The sequence below is a fragment of the Leuresthes tenuis genome, unplaced genomic scaffold (genome assembly GCF_036924035.1).
Source record: "Leuresthes tenuis unplaced genomic scaffold, fLeuTen1.0.hap1 SCAF_1, whole genome shotgun sequence".
NCBI classification, from domain to species: Eukaryota; Metazoa; Chordata; class Actinopteri; order Atheriniformes; family Atherinopsidae; genus Leuresthes; species Leuresthes tenuis.
In genome coordinates this window covers 6,706,530-6,721,040 of record NW_027325355.1, presented here as the reverse complement: position 1 = coordinate 6,721,040, position 14,511 = coordinate 6,706,530, and the positions used below count along the sequence as shown (strand labels likewise).

Below are 14,511 nucleotides of genomic sequence, written 5' to 3'. Positions count from 1 at the left end.
GCAGCAGCTGAAGATGACCAACTTCCTCATGTGTCACAGGGTGATCAGACGTTGCAACAAAAGACATGCAGGTGGTAGAGAGAAGAGAAAAAGCTTACAGCACCTGGTATTCCCAAGCAGTCTCCCATCCAAGTACTAACCAGGCCCAACCCTGCTTGGCTTCCGAGAGCAGACGAGGTCAGGTATGTTCAGGGTGGTGTGGCCGTAAGCAACAATATCTGTGAACAATGTGCATTATATAGGTACTGGAATCATACGGTTACACTATGTAACCAGATAATTGCCGAGAAAGGCTAACTTGTAGTGGGCACATCTTCTTCCCTGACGTGATTATTATCTGCAGTTGAAACTGAGACTTTCAGATCACTTCGTGTCTGCCAACAAAGCAGCAGCAGCTGAAGATGACCAACTTCCTCATGTGTCACAGGGTGATCAGACGTTGCAACAAAAGACATGCAGGTGGTAGAGAGAAGAGAAAAAGCTTACAGCACCTGGTATTCCCAAGCGGTCTCCCATCCAAGTACTAACCAGGCCCAACCTTGCTTGGCTTCCGAGATCAGACGAGGTCGGGCAAATTCAGGGTGGTGTGGCTGTAAGCAACAATGTCTGTGACAAATGTGCATTATATCGGTACTGGAATCATACAGTTCCTCTATGTAACCAGATGATTGCCGAGAAAGGCTAACTTGTAGTGGGCACATCTTCTTCCCTGTCGTGATTATTATCTGCAGTTGAAACTGAGAATCTCAGATCACTTCGTGTCTGCCAACAAAGCAGCAGCAGCTGAAGATGACCAACTTCCTCATGTGTCACAGGGTGATCAGACGTTGCAACAAAAGACATGCATGTGGTAGAGAGAAGAGAAAAAGCTTACAGCACCTTGTATTCCCAAGCGGTCTCCCATCCAAGTACTAACCAGGCCCAACCTTGCTTGGCTTCCGAGATCAGACGAGGTCGGGCATATTCAGGGTGGTGTGGCTGTAAGCAACAATGTCTGTCACAAATGTGCATTATATAGGTACTGGAATCATATGGTTACTCTATGTAACCAGATAATTGCCGAGTAGGCTAACTTGTAGTGGGCACATCTTCTTCCCTGTCGTGATTATTATCTGCAGTTGAAACTGAGAATCTCAGATCACTTCGTGTCTGCCAACAAAGCAGCAGCAGCTGAAGATGACCAACTTCCTCATGTGTCACAGGGTGATCAGACGTTGCAACAAAAGACATGCATGTGGTAGAGAGAAGAGAAAAAGCTTACAGCACCTGGTATTCCCAAGTAGTCTCCCATCCAAGTACTAACCAGGCCCAACCCTGCTTGGCTTCCAAGATCAGACGAGGTTGGGCATGTTCAGGGTGGTGTGGCCGTAAGCAACAATATCTGTGAACAATGTGCATTATATAGGTACTGGAATCATACGGTTCCTCTATGTAACCAGATAATTGCAGAGAAAGGCTGATATGTAGTGGGCACATCTTAATCCCTGATGTGAATATTACCTGCAGTTGAAACTGAGACTCTCCGATCACTTCGTGTCTGCCAACAATCCAGCAGAAGCTGAAGATGACCAACTTCCTCATGTGTCACAGGGTGATCAGACGTTGCAACAAAAGACATGCAGGTGCTAGAGAGAAGAGAAAAAGCTTACAGCACCTGGTATTCCCAAGTAGTCTCCCATCCAAGTACTAACCAGGCCCAACCCTGCTCGGCTTCCGAGATCAGACGAGGTCAGGCATGTTCAGGGTGGTTTGGCCGTAAGCGACAATGTCTGTCACAAATGTGCATTATATAGGTACTGGAATCATAGAGTTCCTCTATGTAACCAGATAATTGCAGAGAAAGGCTAACTTGTAGTGGGCACATCTTCTTCCCTGTCGTGATTATTATCTGCAGTTGAAACTGAGACTCTCAGATCACTTCGTGTCTGCCAACAAAGCAGCAGCAGCTGAAGATGACCAACTTCCTCATGTGTCACAGGGTGATCAGACGTTGCAACAAAAGACATGCAGGTGCTAGAGAGAAGAGAAAAAACTTACAGCACCTGGTATTCCCAAGTAGTCTCCCACCCAAGTACTAACCAGGCCCAACCCTGCTTGGCTTCCGAGATCAGACGAGGTCAGGCATGTTCAGGGTGGTGTGGCCGTAAGCAACAATATCTGTGAACAATGTGCATTATATAGGTACTGGAATCATACGGTTACTCTATGTAACCAGATAATTGCCAAGAAAGGCTGATATGTAGTGGGCATATCTTCATCCCTGATGTGATTATTACCTGCAGTTGAAACTGAGACTCTCAGATCACTTCGTGTCTGCCAACAAAGCAGCAGCAGCTGAAGATGACCAACTTCCTCATGTGTCACAGGGTGATCAGACGTTGCAACAAAAGACATGCAGGTGGTAGAGAGAAGAGAAAAAGCTTACAGCACCTGGTATTCCCAAGCAGTCTCCCATCCAAGTACTAACCAGGCCCAACCCTGCTTGGCTTCCGAGAGCAGACGAGGTCAGGTATGTTCAGGGTGGTGTGGCCGTAAGCAACAATATCTGTGAACAATGTGCATTATATAGGTACTGGAATCATACGGTTACACTATGTAACCAGATAATTGCCGAGAAAGGCTAACTTGTAGTGGGCACATCTTCTTCCCTGACGTGATTATTATCTGCAGTTGAAACTGAGACTTTCAGATCACTTCGTGTCTGCCAACAAAGCAGCAGCAGCTGAAGATGACCAACTTCCTCATGTGTCACAGGGTGATCAGACGTTGCAACAAAAGACATGCAGGTGCTAGAGAGAAGAGAAAAAACTTACAGCACCTGGTATTCCCAAGTAGTCTCCCACCCAAGTACTAACCAGGCCCAACCCTGCTTGGCTTCCGAGATCAGACGAGGTCAGGCATGTTCAGGGTGGTGTGGCCGTAAGCAACAATATCTGTGAACAATGTGCATTATATAGGTACTGGAATCATACGGTTACACTATGTAACCAGATAATTGCCGAGAAAGGCTAACTTGTAGTGGGCACATCTTCTTCCCTGACGTGATTATTATCTGCAGTTGAAACTTAGAATCTCAGATCACTTCGTGTCTGCCAAAAAGCAGCAGCAGCTGAAGATGACCAACTTCCTCATGTGTCACAGGGTGATCAGACGTTGCAACAAAAGACATGCATGTGGTAGAGAGAAGAGAAAAAGCTTACAGCACCTGGTATTCCCAAGCGGTCTCCCATCCAAGTACTAACCAGGCCCAACCCTGCTTGGCTTCCGAGATCAGACGAGGTCGGGCAAATTCAGGGTGGTGTGGCTGTAAGCAACAATGTCTGTCACAAATGTGCATTATATAGGTACTGGAATCATACGGTTACACTATGTAACCAGATAATTGCCGAGAAAGAATGATATGTAGTGGGCACATCTTAATCCCTGATGTGATTATTACCTGCAGTTGAAACTGAGACTCTCAGATCACTTCGTGTCTGCCAACAAAGCAGCAGCAGCTGAAGATGACCAACTTCCTCATGTGTCACAGGGTGATCAGACGTTGCAACAAAAGACATGTAGGTGGTAGAGAGAAGAGAAAAAGCTTACAGCACCTGGTATTCCCAAGCGGTCTCCCATCCAAGTACTAACCAGGCCCAACCTTGCTTGGCTTCCGAGATCAGACGAGGTCGGGCATATTCAGGGTGGTATGGCCGTAAGCAACAATGTCTGTCAAAAATGTGCATTATATAGGTACTGGAATCATACGGTTACTCTATGTAACCAGATAATTGCCGAGAAAGGCTGACTTGTAGTGGGCACATCTTCTTCCCTGTCGTGATTATTCTCTCCAGCGGAAACTGAGACTCTCAGATCACTTCGTGTCTGCCAACAAAGCAGCAGCAGCTGAAGATGACCAACTTCCTCATGTGTCACAGGGTGATCAGACGTTGCAACAAAAGACATGCAGGTGGGAGAGAGAAGAGAAAAAGCTTACAGCACCTGGTATTCCCAAGTAGTCTCCCATCCAAGTACTAACCAGGCCCAACCCTGCTTGGCTTCCGAGATCAGACGAGGTCGGGCATGTTCAGGGTGGTTTGGCCGTAAGCGACAATGTCTGTGACAAATGTGAATTATATAGGTACTGGAATCATACAGTTCCTCTATGTAACCAGATAATTGCCAAGAAAGGCTGATATGTAGTGGGCATATCTTCATCCTTGATGTGATTACTACCTGTAGTTGAAACTGAGACTCTCAGATCACTTCGTGTCTGCCAACAAAGCAGCAGCAGCTGAAGATGACCAACTTCCTCATGTGTCACAGGGTGATCAGACGTTGCAACAAAAGACATGCATGTGGTAGAGAGAAGAGAAAAAGCTTACAGCACCTGGTATTCCCAAGCAGTCTCCCATCCAAGTACTAACCAGGCCCAACCCTCCTTGGCTTCCGAGATCAGACGAGGTCAGGCATTTTCAGGGTGGTGTGGCCGTAAGCAACAATATCTGTGAACAATGTGCATTATATAGGTACTGGAATCATACGGTTCCTCTATGTAACCAGATAATTGCTGAGAAAGGCTAACTTGTAGTGGGCACATCTTCTTCCCTGTCGTGATTATTATCTGCAGTTGAAACTGAGACTCTCAGATCACTTCGTGTCTGCCAACAAAGCAGCAGCAGCTGAAGATGACCACCTTCCTCATGTGTCACAGGGTGATCAGACGTTGCAACAAAAGACATGCAGGTGGTAGAGAGAAGAGAAAAAGCTTACAGCACCTGGTATTCCCAAGCGGTCTCCCATCCAAGTACTAACCAGGCCCAGCCCTGCTTGGCTTCCGAGATCAGACGAGGTCGGGCAAATTCAGGGTGGTGTGGCTGTAAGCAACAATGTCTGTGACAAATGTGCATTATATCGGTACTGGAATCATACAGTTCATCTATGTAATCAGATAATTGCCGAGAAAGGCTAACTTGTAGTGGGCACATCTTCTTCCCTGACGTGATTATTATCTGCAGTTGAAACTGAGACTCTCAGATCACTTCGTGTCTGCCAACAAAGCAGCAGCAGCTGAAGATGACCAACTTCCTCATGTGTCACAGGGTGATCAGACGTTGCAACAAAAGACATGCACGTGGTAGAGAGAAGAGAAAAAGCTTACAGCACCTGGTATTCCCAAGCGGTCTCCCATACAAGTACTAACCAGGCCCAACCCTGCTTGGCTTCCGAGATCAGACGAGGTTGGGCATGTTCAGGGTGGTGTGGCCGTAAGCAACAATATCTGTGAACAATGTGCATTATATAGGTACAGGAATCATACGGTTCCTCTATGTAACCAGATAATTGCTGAGAAAGGCTAACTTGTAGTGGGCACATCTTCTTCCCTGTCGTGATTATTATCTGCAGTTGAAACTGAGACTCTCAGATCACTTCGTGTCTGCCAACAAAGCAGCAGCAGCTGAAGATGACCACCTTCCTCATGTGTCACAGGGTGATCAGACGTTGCAACAAAAGACATGCAGGTGGTAGAGAGAAGAGAAAAAGCTTACAGCACCTGGTATTCCCAAGCGGTCTCCCATACAAGTACTAACCAGGCCCAACCCTGCTTGGCTTCCGAGATCAGACGAGGTCGGGTATGTTCAGGGTGGTGTGGCCGTAAGCAACAATATCTGTGAACAATGTGCCTTATATAGGTACTGGAATCATACGGTTACTCTATGTAACCAGATAATTGCAGAGAAAGGCTGATATGTAGTGGGCACATCTTCTTCCTTGATGTGAATATTACCTGCAGTTGAAACTGAGACTCTCCGATCACTTCGTGTCTGCCAACAATCCAGCAGCTGCTGAAGATGACCAACTTCCTCATGTGTCACAGGGTGATCAGACGTTGCAACAAAAGACATGCATGTGGTAGAGAGAAGAGAAAAAGCTTATAGCACCTGGTATTCCCAAGCAGTCTCCCATCCAAGTACTAACCAGGCCCAACCCTGCTTGGCTTCCGAGATCAGACGAGGTCGGGCATATTCAGAGTGGTGTGGCCGTAAGCAACAATATCTGTGAACAATGTGCATTATATAGGTACTGGAATCATACGGTTCCTCTATGTAACCAGATAATTGCTGAGAAAGGCTAACTTGTAGTGGGCACATCTTCTTCCCTGTCGTGATTATTATCTGCAGTTGAAACTGAGACTCTCAGATCACTTCGTGTCTGCCAACAAAGCAGCAGCAGCTGAAGATGACCACCTTCCTCATGTGTCACAGGGTGATCAGACGTTGCAACAAAAGACATGCAGGTGGTAGAGAGAAGAGAAAAAGCTTACAGCACCTGGTATTCCCAAGCGGTCTCCCATACAAGTACTAACCAGGCCCAACCCTGCTTGGCTTCCGAGATCAGACGAGGTTGGGCATATTCAGGGTGGTGTGGCCGTAAGCAACAATGTCTGTGACAAATGTGCATTATATCGGTACTGGAATCATACAGTTCCTCTATGTAACCAGATAATTGCCGAGAAAGGCTGATGCGTATTGGGCACATCTTCTTCCCTGTCGTGATTATACTCTCCAGCGGAAACTGAGACTCTCAGATCACTTCGTGTCTGCCAACAAAGCAGCAGCAGCTGAAGATGACCAACTTCCTCATGTGTCACAGGGTGATCAGACGTTGCAACAAAAGACATGCAGGTGCTAGAGAGAAGATAAAAAGCTTACAGCACCTGGTATTCCCAAATAGTCTCCCATCCAAGTACTAACCAGGCCCAACCCTGCTTGGCTTCCGAGATCAGACGAGGTCGGGCATATTCAGAGTGGTGTGGCCGTAAGCAACAATATCTGTGAACAATGTGCATTATATAGGTACTGGAATCATACGGTTCCTCTATGTAACCAGATAATTGCCGAGAAAGGCTGATATTTAGTGGGCACATCTTCATCCCTGATGTGATTATTATCTGTAGTTGAAACTGAGACTCTCAGATCACTTCGTTTCTGCCAACAAAGCAGCAGCAGCTGAAAATGACCAACTTCCTCATGTGTCACAGGGTGATCAGACGTTGCAACAAAAGACATGCATGTGGTAGAGAGAAGAGAAAAAGCTTACAGCACCTGGTATTCCCAAGCGGTCTCCCATCCAAGTACTAACCAGGCCCAACCCTGCTTGGCTTCCGAGATCAGATGAGGTCGGGCATGTTCAGGGTGGTGTGGCCGTAAGCAACAATGTCTGTCACAAATGTGCATTATATAGGTACTGGAATCATACGGTTACACTATGTAACCAGATAATTGCCGAGAAAGGCTAACTTGTAGTGGCCACATCTTCTTCCCTGTCGTGATTATTCTCTCCAGCGGAAACTGAGACTCTCAGATCACTTCGTGTCTGCCAACAAAGCAGCAGCAGCTGAAGATGACCAACTTCCTAGTGTCACAGGGTGATCAGACGTTGCAATAAAAGACATGCAGGTGGTAGAGAGAAGAGAAAAAGCTTACGTCCTCATGTGTCACAGGGTGATCAGACGTTGCAACAAAAGACATGCAGGTGGTAGAGAGAAGAGAAAAAGCTTACAGCACCTGGTATTCCCAAGCAGTCTCCCATCCAAGTACTAACCAGGCCCAAACCTGCTTGGCTTCCGAGATCAGAAGAGGTCGGGTATTTTCAGGGTGGTGTGGCCGTAAGCAACAATGTCTTTGACAAATGTGCATTATATAGGTACTGGAATCATACAGTTCCTCTATGTAACCAGATAATTGCCGAGAAAGGCTAACTTGTAGTGGGCACATCTTCATCCCTGATGTGATTATTATCTGTAGTTGAAACTGAGACTCTCAGATCACTTCGTGTCTGCCAACAATGCAGCAGCAGCTGAAGATGACCAACTTCCTCATGTGTCACAGGGTGATCAGACGTTGCAACAAAAGACATGCAGGTGGTAGAGAGAAGAGAAACAGCTTACAGCACCTGGTATTCCCAAGCAGTCTCCCATCCAAGTACTAACCAGGCCCAACCCTGCTTGGCTTCCGAGATCAGATGAGGTCGGGCATGTTCAGGGTGGTGTGGCCGGAAGCAACAATGCTTGTGACAAATGTGCATTATATAGGTACTGGAATCATACGGTTACTCTATGTAACCAGATAATTGCCGAGAAAGGCTGATGCGTATTGGGCACATCTTCATCCCTGATGTGATTATTACCTGCAGTTGAAACTGAGACTCTCAGATCACTTCGTGTCTGCCAACAAAGCAGCAGCAGCTGAAGATGACCAACTTCCTCATGTGTCACAGGGTGATCAGACGTTGCAACAAAAGACATGTAGGTGGTAGAGAGAAGAGAAAAAGCTTACAGCACCTGGTATTCCCAAGTAGTCTCCCACCCAAGTACTAACCAGGCCCAACCCTGCTTGGCTTCCGAGATCAGATGAGGTCGGGCATGTTCAGGGTGGTTTGGCCGTAAGCGACAATGTCTGTCACAAATGTGCATTATATAGGTACTGGAATCATAGAGTTCCTCTATGTAACCAGATAATTGCCAAGAAAGGCTGATATGTAGTGGGCATATCTTCATCCTTGATGTGATTACTACCTGTAGTTGAAACTGAGACTCTCAGATCACTTCGTGTCTGCCAACAAAGCAGAAGCAGCTGAAGATGACCAACTTCCTCATGTGTCACAAGGTGATCAGACGTTGCAACAAAAGACATGCAGGTGGTAGAGAGAAGAGAAAAAGCTTACAGCACCTGGTATTCCCAAGTAGTCTCCCATCCAAGTACTAACCAGGCCCAACCCTGCTTGGCTTCCGAGATCAGACGAGGTTGGGCATGTTCAGGGTGGTGTGGCAGTAAGCAACAATATCTGTGAACAATGTGCATTATATAGGTACTGGAATCATACGGTTCCTCTATGTAACCAGATAATTGCAGAGAAAGGCTGATATGTAGTGGGCATATCTTAATCCCTGATGTGAATATTACCTGCAGTTGAAACTGAGACTCTCTGATCACTTCGTGTCTGCCAACAATCCAGCAGAAGCTGAAGATGACCAACTTCCTCATGTGTCACAGGGTGATCAGACGTTGCAACAAAAGACATGCAGGTGCTAGAGAGAAGAGAAAAAGCTTACAGCACCTGGTATTCCCAAGTAGTCTCCCATCCAAGTACTAACCAGGCCCAACCCTGCTTGGCTTCCGAGATCAGACGAGGTCGGGCATGTTCAGGGTGGTTTGGCCTTAAGCGACAATGTCTGTCACAAATGTGCATTATATAGGTACTGGAATCATAGAGTTCCTCTATGTAACCAGATAATTGCAGAGAAAGGCTGATATGTAGTGGGCACATCTTCTTCCCTGTCGTGATTATTATCTGCAGTTGAAACTGAGACTCTCAGATCACTTCGTGTCTGCCAACAAAGCAGCAGCAGCTGAAGATGACCAACTTCCTCATGTGTCACAGGGTGATCAGACGTTGCAACAAAAGACATGCAGGTGGTAGAGAGAGGAGAAATAGCTTACAGCACCTGGTATTCCCAAGTAGTCTCCCATCCAAGTACTAACCAGGCCCAACCCTGCTTGGCTTCCGAGATCAGACGAGGTCAGGTATATTCAGGGTGGTGTGGCCGTAAGCAACAATATCTGTGAACAATGTGCATTATATAGGTACTGGAATCATACGGTTCCTCTATGTAACCAGATAATTGCCGAGAAAGGCTGATGCTTATTGGGCACATCTTCTTCCCTGTCGTGATTATTCTCTCCAGCGGAAACTGAGACTCTCAGATCACTTCGTGTCTGCCAACAAAGCAGCAGCAGCAGCTGAAGATGACCAACGTCCTCATGTGTCACAGGGTGATCAGACGTTGCAACAAAAGACATGCAGGTGGTAGAGAGAAGAGAAAAAGCTTACAGCACCTCGTATTCCCAAGCAGTCTCCCATCCAAGTACTAACCAGGCCCAACCCTGCTTGGCTTCCGAGATCAGACGAGGTCGGGCATGTTCAGGGTGGTGTGGCCGTAAGCAACAATATCTGTGACAAATGTGCATTATATAGGTACTGGAATCATACAGTTCCTCTACGTAAACAGATAATTGCCGAGAAATGCTAACTTGTAGTGGGCACATCTTCATCCCTGATGTGATTATTACCTGCAGTTGAAACTGAGAATCTCAGATCACTTTGTGGCTGCCAACAAAGCAGCAGCAGCTGAAGATGACCAACGTCCTCATGTGTCACAGGGTGATCAGACGTTGCAACAAAAGACATGCAGGTGGTAGAGAGAAGAGAAAAAGCTTACAGCACCTGGTATTCCCAAGTAGTCTCCCATCCAAGTACTAAACAGGCCCAACCCTGCTTGGCTTCCGAGATCAGACGAGGTCGGGCATGTTCAGGGTGGTGTGGCCGTAAGCAACAATGTCTGTCACAAATGTGCATTATATAGGTACTGGAATCATACGGTTACACTATGTAACCAGATAATTGCCGAGAAAGGCTGATGCGTATTGGGCACATCTTCTTCCCTGTCGTGATTATTCTCTCCAGCGGAAACTGAGACTCTCAGATCACTTCGTGTCTGCCAACAAAGCAGCAGCAGCTGAAGATGACCAACTTCCTCATGTGTCACAGGGTGATCAGACGTTGCAACAAAAGACATGCAGGTGGGAGAGAGAAGAGAAAAAGCTTACAGCACCTGGTATTCCCAAGCAGTCTCCCATCCAAGTACTAACCAGGCCCAACCCTGCTTGGCTTCCGAGATCAGACGAGGTCGGGTATTTTCAGGGTGGTGTGTCCGTAAGCAACAATGCCTGTGACAAATGTGCATTATATAGGTACTGGAATCATACAGTTCCTCGATGTAACCAGATAATTGCCGAGAAAGGCTGATGCTTATTGGGCACATCTTCTTCCCTGTCGTGATTATTCTCTCCAGCGGAAACTGAGACTCTCAGATCACTTCGTGTCTGCCAACAAAGCAGCAGCAGCTGAAGATGACCAACTTCCTCATGTGTCACAGGGTGATCAGACGTTGCAACAAAAGACATGCAGGTGGTAGAGTGAAGAGAAAAAGCTTACAGCACCTGGTATTCACAAGGGGTCTCCCATCCAAGTACTAACCAGGCCCAACCCTGCTTGGCTTCCGAGATCAGACGAGGTCGGGCATGTTCAGGGTGGTGTGGCCGTAAGCAACAATATCTGTGAACAATGTGCATTATATAGGTACTGGAATCATACAGTTCCTCTATGTAACCAGATAATTGCCGAGAAAGGCTAACTTGTAGTGGGCACATCTTCATCCCTGATGTGATTATTATCTGTAGTTGAAACTGAGACTCTCAGATCACTTCGTGTCTGCCAACAAAGCAGTAGCTGCTGAAGATGACCAACTTCCTCATGTGTCACAGGGTGATCAGACGTTGCAACAAAAGACATGCAGGTGGTAGAGAGAAGAGAAAAAGCTTACAGCACCTGGTATTCCCAAGCGGTCTCCCATCCAAGTACTAACCAGGCCCAACCCTGCTTGGCTTCCGAGATCAGACGAGGTCGGGCATATTCAGGGTGGTGTGGCTGTAAGTAACAATGCTTGTGACAAATGTGCATTATATAGGTACTGGAATCATACGGTTACTCTATATAACCAGATAATTGCCGAGAAAGGCTAACTTGTAGTGGGCACATCTTCATCCCTGATGTGATTATTATCTGTAGTTGAAACTGAGACTCTCAGATCACTTCGTGTCTGCCAACAAAGCAGCAGCAGCTGAAGATGACCAACTTCCTCATGTGTCACAGGGTGATCAGACGTTGCAACAAAAGACATGTAGGTGGTAGAGAGAAGAGAAAAAGCTTACAGCAGCTGGTATTCCCAAGAAGTCTCCCATCCAAGTAATAACCAGGCCCAACCCTGCTTGGCTTCCGAGATCAGACGAGGTTGGGCATGTTCAGGGCGGTGTGGCCGTAAGCAACAATATCTGTGACAAATGTGCATTATATAGGTACTGGAATCATACAGTTCCTCTATGTAACCAGATAATTGCCGAGAAAGGCTGATATGTAGTGGGCACATCTTCTTCCCTGTCGTGATTATTCTCTCCAGCGGAAACTGAGACTCTCAGATCACTTCGTGTCTGCCAACAAAGCAGCAGCAGCTGAAGATGACCAACTTCCTCATGTGTCACAGGGTGATCAGACGTTGCAACAAAAGACATGCAGGTGGTAGAGAGAAGAGAAAAAGCTTACAGCACCTGGTATTCACAAGGGGTCTCCCATCCAAGTACTAACCAGGCCCAACTCTGCTTGGCTTCTGAGATCAGACGAGGTCGGGCATGTTCAGGGTGGTGTGGCCGTAAGCAACAATATCTGTGAACAATGTGCATTATATAGGTACTGGAATCATACAGTTCCTCTATGTAACCAGATAATTGCAGAGAAAGGCTAACTTGTAGTGGGCACATCTTCATCCTTGATGTGATTACTACCTGTAGTTGAAACTGAGACTCTCAGATCACTTCGTGTCTGCCAACAAAGCAGCAGCAGCTGAAGATGACCAACTTCCTCATGTGTCACAGGGTGATCAGACATTGCAACAAAAGACATGCAGGTGGTAGAGAGAAGAGAAAAAGCTTACAGCACCTGGTATTCCCAAGCGGTCTCCCATCCAAGTACTAACCAGGCCCAACCCTGCTTGGCTTCCGAGATCAGACGAGGTCTGGCATATTCAGGGTGGTGTGGCTGTAAGTAACAATGCTTGTGACAAATGTGCATTATATAGGTACTGGAATCATACGGTTACTCTATGTAACCAGATAATTGCCGAGAAAGGCTAACTTGTAGTGGGCACATCTTCATCCCTGATGTGATTATTATCTGTAGTTGAAACTGAGACTCTCAGATCACTTCGTGTCTGCCAACAAAGCAGCAGCAGCTGAAGATGACCAACTTCCTCATGTGTAACAGGGTGATCAGACGTTGCAACAAAAGACATGCATGTGGTAGAGAGAAGAGAAAAAGCTTACAGCACCTGGTATTCCCAAGCAGTCTCCCATCCAAGTACTAACCAGGCCCAACTCTGCTTGGCTTCCGAGATCAGACGAGGTCAGGCATTTTCAGGGTGGTTTGGCCGTAAGCAACAATATCTGTGAACAATGTGCATTATATAGGTACTGGAATCATACGGTTACACTATGTAACCAGATAATTGCAGAGAAAGGCTAACTTGTAGTGGGCACATCTTCATCCTTGATGTGATTACTACCTGTAGTTGAAACTGAGACTCTCAGATCACTTTGTGGCTGCCAACAAAGCAGCAGCAGCTGAAGATGACCAACGTCCTCATGTGTCACAGGGTGATCAGACGTTGCAACAAAAGACATGCATGTGGTAGAGAGAAGAGAAAAAGCTTACAGCAACTGGTATTCCCAAGCGGTCTTCCATCCAAGTACTAACCAGGCCCAACCCTGCTTGGCTTCCGAGATCAGACGAGGTCGGGCATGTTCAGGTTGGTGTGGCCGTAAGCAACAATGTCTGTCACAAATGTGCATTATATAGGTACTGGAATCATACAGTTACACTATGTAACCAGATAATTGCCGAGAAAGGCTGATGCGTATTGGGCACATCTTCTTCCCTGTCGTGATTATTCTCTCCAGCGGAAACTGAGACTCTCAGATCACTTCGTGTCTGCCAACAAAGCAGCAGCAGCTGAAGATGACCAACGTCCTCATGTGTCACAGGGTGATCAGACGTTGCAACAAAAGACATGCATGTGGTAGAGAGAAGAGAAAAAGCTTACAGCAACTGGTATTCCCAAGCGGTCTTCCATCCAAGTACTAACCAGGCCCAACCCTGCTTGGCTTCCAAGATCAGACGAGGTCGGGCATATTCAGGGTGGTGTGGCCGTAAGCAACAACATTGGTGAACAATGTGCATTATATAGGTACTGGAATCATACAGTTCCTCTATGTAACCAGATAATTGCCGAGAAAGGCTGATATGTAGTGTGCACATCTTCATCCCCGATGTGATTATTACCTGCAGTTGAAACTGAGACTCTCAGATCACTTCGTGTCTGCCAACAAAGCAGCAGCAGCTGAAGATGACCAACTTCCTCATGTGTCACAGGGTGATCAGACGTTGCAACAAAAGACATGCATGTGGTAGAGAGAAGAGAAAAAGCTTACAGCACCTGGTATTCCCAAGCGGTCTCCCATCCAAGTACTAACCAGGCCCAACCTTGCTTGGCTTCCGAGATCAGACGAGGTCGGGCATGTTCAGGGTGGTGTGGCCGTAAGCAACAATATCTGTGACAAATGTGCATTATATAGGTACTGGAATCATACAGTTCCTCTATGTAACCAGATAATTGCCGAGAAAGGCTGATATGTAGTGGGCACATCTTCATCCCTGATGTGATTATTACCTGCAGTTGAAACTGAGACTCTCAGATCACTTCGTGTCTGCCAACAAAGCAGCAGCAGCTGAAGATGACCAACTTCCTCACGTGTCACAGGGTGATCAGACGTTGCAACAAAAGACATGCAGGTGGTAGAG

At 46.7% G+C, this 14,511-nt stretch overlaps 1 protein-coding gene, 29 non-coding genes and 8 pseudogenes across 30 annotated transcripts in view; all 38 read right to left on the bottom strand.

The window, feature by feature from the left end:
* LOC140292446 (NACHT, LRR and PYD domains-containing protein 3-like) overlaps positions 1 to 14,511 on the bottom strand; it is a 405,682-nt gene that overhangs the window by 219,325 nt on the left and 171,846 nt on the right. The gene's annotated exons all lie outside the window — the stretch shown is intronic.
* LOC140296080 (5S ribosomal RNA) lies at positions 92 to 210 on the bottom strand. Its single transcript, XR_011912930.1, has one exon. It is a non-coding gene; the product is annotated as a 5S ribosomal RNA (ribosomal RNA).
* Positions 480 to 598, bottom strand: LOC140297335 (5S ribosomal RNA). The gene has a single exon (XR_011913078.1). It is a non-coding gene; the product is annotated as a 5S ribosomal RNA (ribosomal RNA).
* Positions 868 to 986, bottom strand: LOC140299522 (5S ribosomal RNA; annotated as a pseudogene).
* On the bottom strand, positions 1,255 to 1,373 carry LOC140294307 (5S ribosomal RNA). Its single transcript, XR_011912769.1, has one exon. It is a non-coding gene; the product is annotated as a 5S ribosomal RNA (ribosomal RNA).
* Positions 1,643 to 1,761, bottom strand: LOC140300004 (5S ribosomal RNA; annotated as a pseudogene).
* On the bottom strand, positions 2,031 to 2,149 carry LOC140298513 (5S ribosomal RNA). Its single transcript, XR_011914153.1, has one exon. It is a non-coding gene; the product is annotated as a 5S ribosomal RNA (ribosomal RNA).
* Positions 2,419 to 2,537, bottom strand: LOC140296068 (5S ribosomal RNA). Its single transcript, XR_011912929.1, has one exon. It is a non-coding gene; the product is annotated as a 5S ribosomal RNA (ribosomal RNA).
* On the bottom strand, positions 2,807 to 2,925 carry LOC140298511 (5S ribosomal RNA). Its single transcript, XR_011914152.1, has one exon. It is a non-coding gene; the product is annotated as a 5S ribosomal RNA (ribosomal RNA).
* Positions 3,194 to 3,312, bottom strand: LOC140296963 (5S ribosomal RNA). The gene has a single exon (XR_011913016.1). It is a non-coding gene; the product is annotated as a 5S ribosomal RNA (ribosomal RNA).
* Positions 3,582 to 3,700, bottom strand: LOC140299806 (5S ribosomal RNA). Its single transcript, XR_011914770.1, has one exon. It is a non-coding gene; the product is annotated as a 5S ribosomal RNA (ribosomal RNA).
* Positions 3,970 to 4,088, bottom strand: LOC140319109 (5S ribosomal RNA). Its single transcript, XR_011917940.1, has one exon. It is a non-coding gene; the product is annotated as a 5S ribosomal RNA (ribosomal RNA).
* LOC140299488 (5S ribosomal RNA) lies at positions 4,358 to 4,476 on the bottom strand (annotated as a pseudogene).
* Positions 4,746 to 4,864, bottom strand: LOC140318248 (5S ribosomal RNA). The gene has a single exon (XR_011917819.1). It is a non-coding gene; the product is annotated as a 5S ribosomal RNA (ribosomal RNA).
* LOC140298554 (5S ribosomal RNA) lies at positions 5,134 to 5,252 on the bottom strand. Its single transcript, XR_011914190.1, has one exon. It is a non-coding gene; the product is annotated as a 5S ribosomal RNA (ribosomal RNA).
* LOC140299990 (5S ribosomal RNA) lies at positions 5,522 to 5,640 on the bottom strand. Its single transcript, XR_011914787.1, has one exon. It is a non-coding gene; the product is annotated as a 5S ribosomal RNA (ribosomal RNA).
* LOC140298906 (5S ribosomal RNA) lies at positions 5,910 to 6,028 on the bottom strand. Its single transcript, XR_011914503.1, has one exon. It is a non-coding gene; the product is annotated as a 5S ribosomal RNA (ribosomal RNA).
* LOC140298413 (5S ribosomal RNA) lies at positions 6,298 to 6,416 on the bottom strand. The gene has a single exon (XR_011914062.1). It is a non-coding gene; the product is annotated as a 5S ribosomal RNA (ribosomal RNA).
* On the bottom strand, positions 6,686 to 6,804 carry LOC140296612 (5S ribosomal RNA). Its single transcript, XR_011912980.1, has one exon. It is a non-coding gene; the product is annotated as a 5S ribosomal RNA (ribosomal RNA).
* On the bottom strand, positions 7,074 to 7,192 carry LOC140290322 (5S ribosomal RNA). The gene has a single exon (XR_011912342.1). It is a non-coding gene; the product is annotated as a 5S ribosomal RNA (ribosomal RNA).
* Positions 7,536 to 7,654, bottom strand: LOC140297782 (5S ribosomal RNA). The gene has a single exon (XR_011913487.1). It is a non-coding gene; the product is annotated as a 5S ribosomal RNA (ribosomal RNA).
* Positions 7,924 to 8,042, bottom strand: LOC140298101 (5S ribosomal RNA). The gene has a single exon (XR_011913779.1). It is a non-coding gene; the product is annotated as a 5S ribosomal RNA (ribosomal RNA).
* Positions 8,312 to 8,430, bottom strand: LOC140301952 (5S ribosomal RNA). The gene has a single exon (XR_011914938.1). It is a non-coding gene; the product is annotated as a 5S ribosomal RNA (ribosomal RNA).
* On the bottom strand, positions 8,700 to 8,818 carry LOC140301052 (5S ribosomal RNA; annotated as a pseudogene).
* On the bottom strand, positions 9,088 to 9,206 carry LOC140298763 (5S ribosomal RNA). Its single transcript, XR_011914380.1, has one exon. It is a non-coding gene; the product is annotated as a 5S ribosomal RNA (ribosomal RNA).
* On the bottom strand, positions 9,476 to 9,594 carry LOC140277328 (5S ribosomal RNA). Its single transcript, XR_011909083.1, has one exon. It is a non-coding gene; the product is annotated as a 5S ribosomal RNA (ribosomal RNA).
* Positions 9,867 to 9,985, bottom strand: LOC140298516 (5S ribosomal RNA). Its single transcript, XR_011914156.1, has one exon. It is a non-coding gene; the product is annotated as a 5S ribosomal RNA (ribosomal RNA).
* Positions 10,255 to 10,373, bottom strand: LOC140295133 (5S ribosomal RNA). Its single transcript, XR_011912841.1, has one exon. It is a non-coding gene; the product is annotated as a 5S ribosomal RNA (ribosomal RNA).
* Positions 10,643 to 10,761, bottom strand: LOC140292691 (5S ribosomal RNA). Its single transcript, XR_011912591.1, has one exon. It is a non-coding gene; the product is annotated as a 5S ribosomal RNA (ribosomal RNA).
* Positions 11,031 to 11,149, bottom strand: LOC140302837 (5S ribosomal RNA). Its single transcript, XR_011915159.1, has one exon. It is a non-coding gene; the product is annotated as a 5S ribosomal RNA (ribosomal RNA).
* Positions 11,419 to 11,537, bottom strand: LOC140317446 (5S ribosomal RNA). The gene has a single exon (XR_011917760.1). It is a non-coding gene; the product is annotated as a 5S ribosomal RNA (ribosomal RNA).
* On the bottom strand, positions 11,807 to 11,925 carry LOC140290647 (5S ribosomal RNA; annotated as a pseudogene).
* LOC140300212 (5S ribosomal RNA) lies at positions 12,195 to 12,313 on the bottom strand (annotated as a pseudogene).
* LOC140298201 (5S ribosomal RNA) lies at positions 12,583 to 12,701 on the bottom strand. Its single transcript, XR_011913871.1, has one exon. It is a non-coding gene; the product is annotated as a 5S ribosomal RNA (ribosomal RNA).
* Positions 12,971 to 13,089, bottom strand: LOC140298738 (5S ribosomal RNA). Its single transcript, XR_011914357.1, has one exon. It is a non-coding gene; the product is annotated as a 5S ribosomal RNA (ribosomal RNA).
* Positions 13,359 to 13,477, bottom strand: LOC140308991 (5S ribosomal RNA; annotated as a pseudogene).
* LOC140301619 (5S ribosomal RNA) lies at positions 13,747 to 13,865 on the bottom strand (annotated as a pseudogene).
* Positions 14,135 to 14,253, bottom strand: LOC140288318 (5S ribosomal RNA). Its single transcript, XR_011912148.1, has one exon. It is a non-coding gene; the product is annotated as a 5S ribosomal RNA (ribosomal RNA).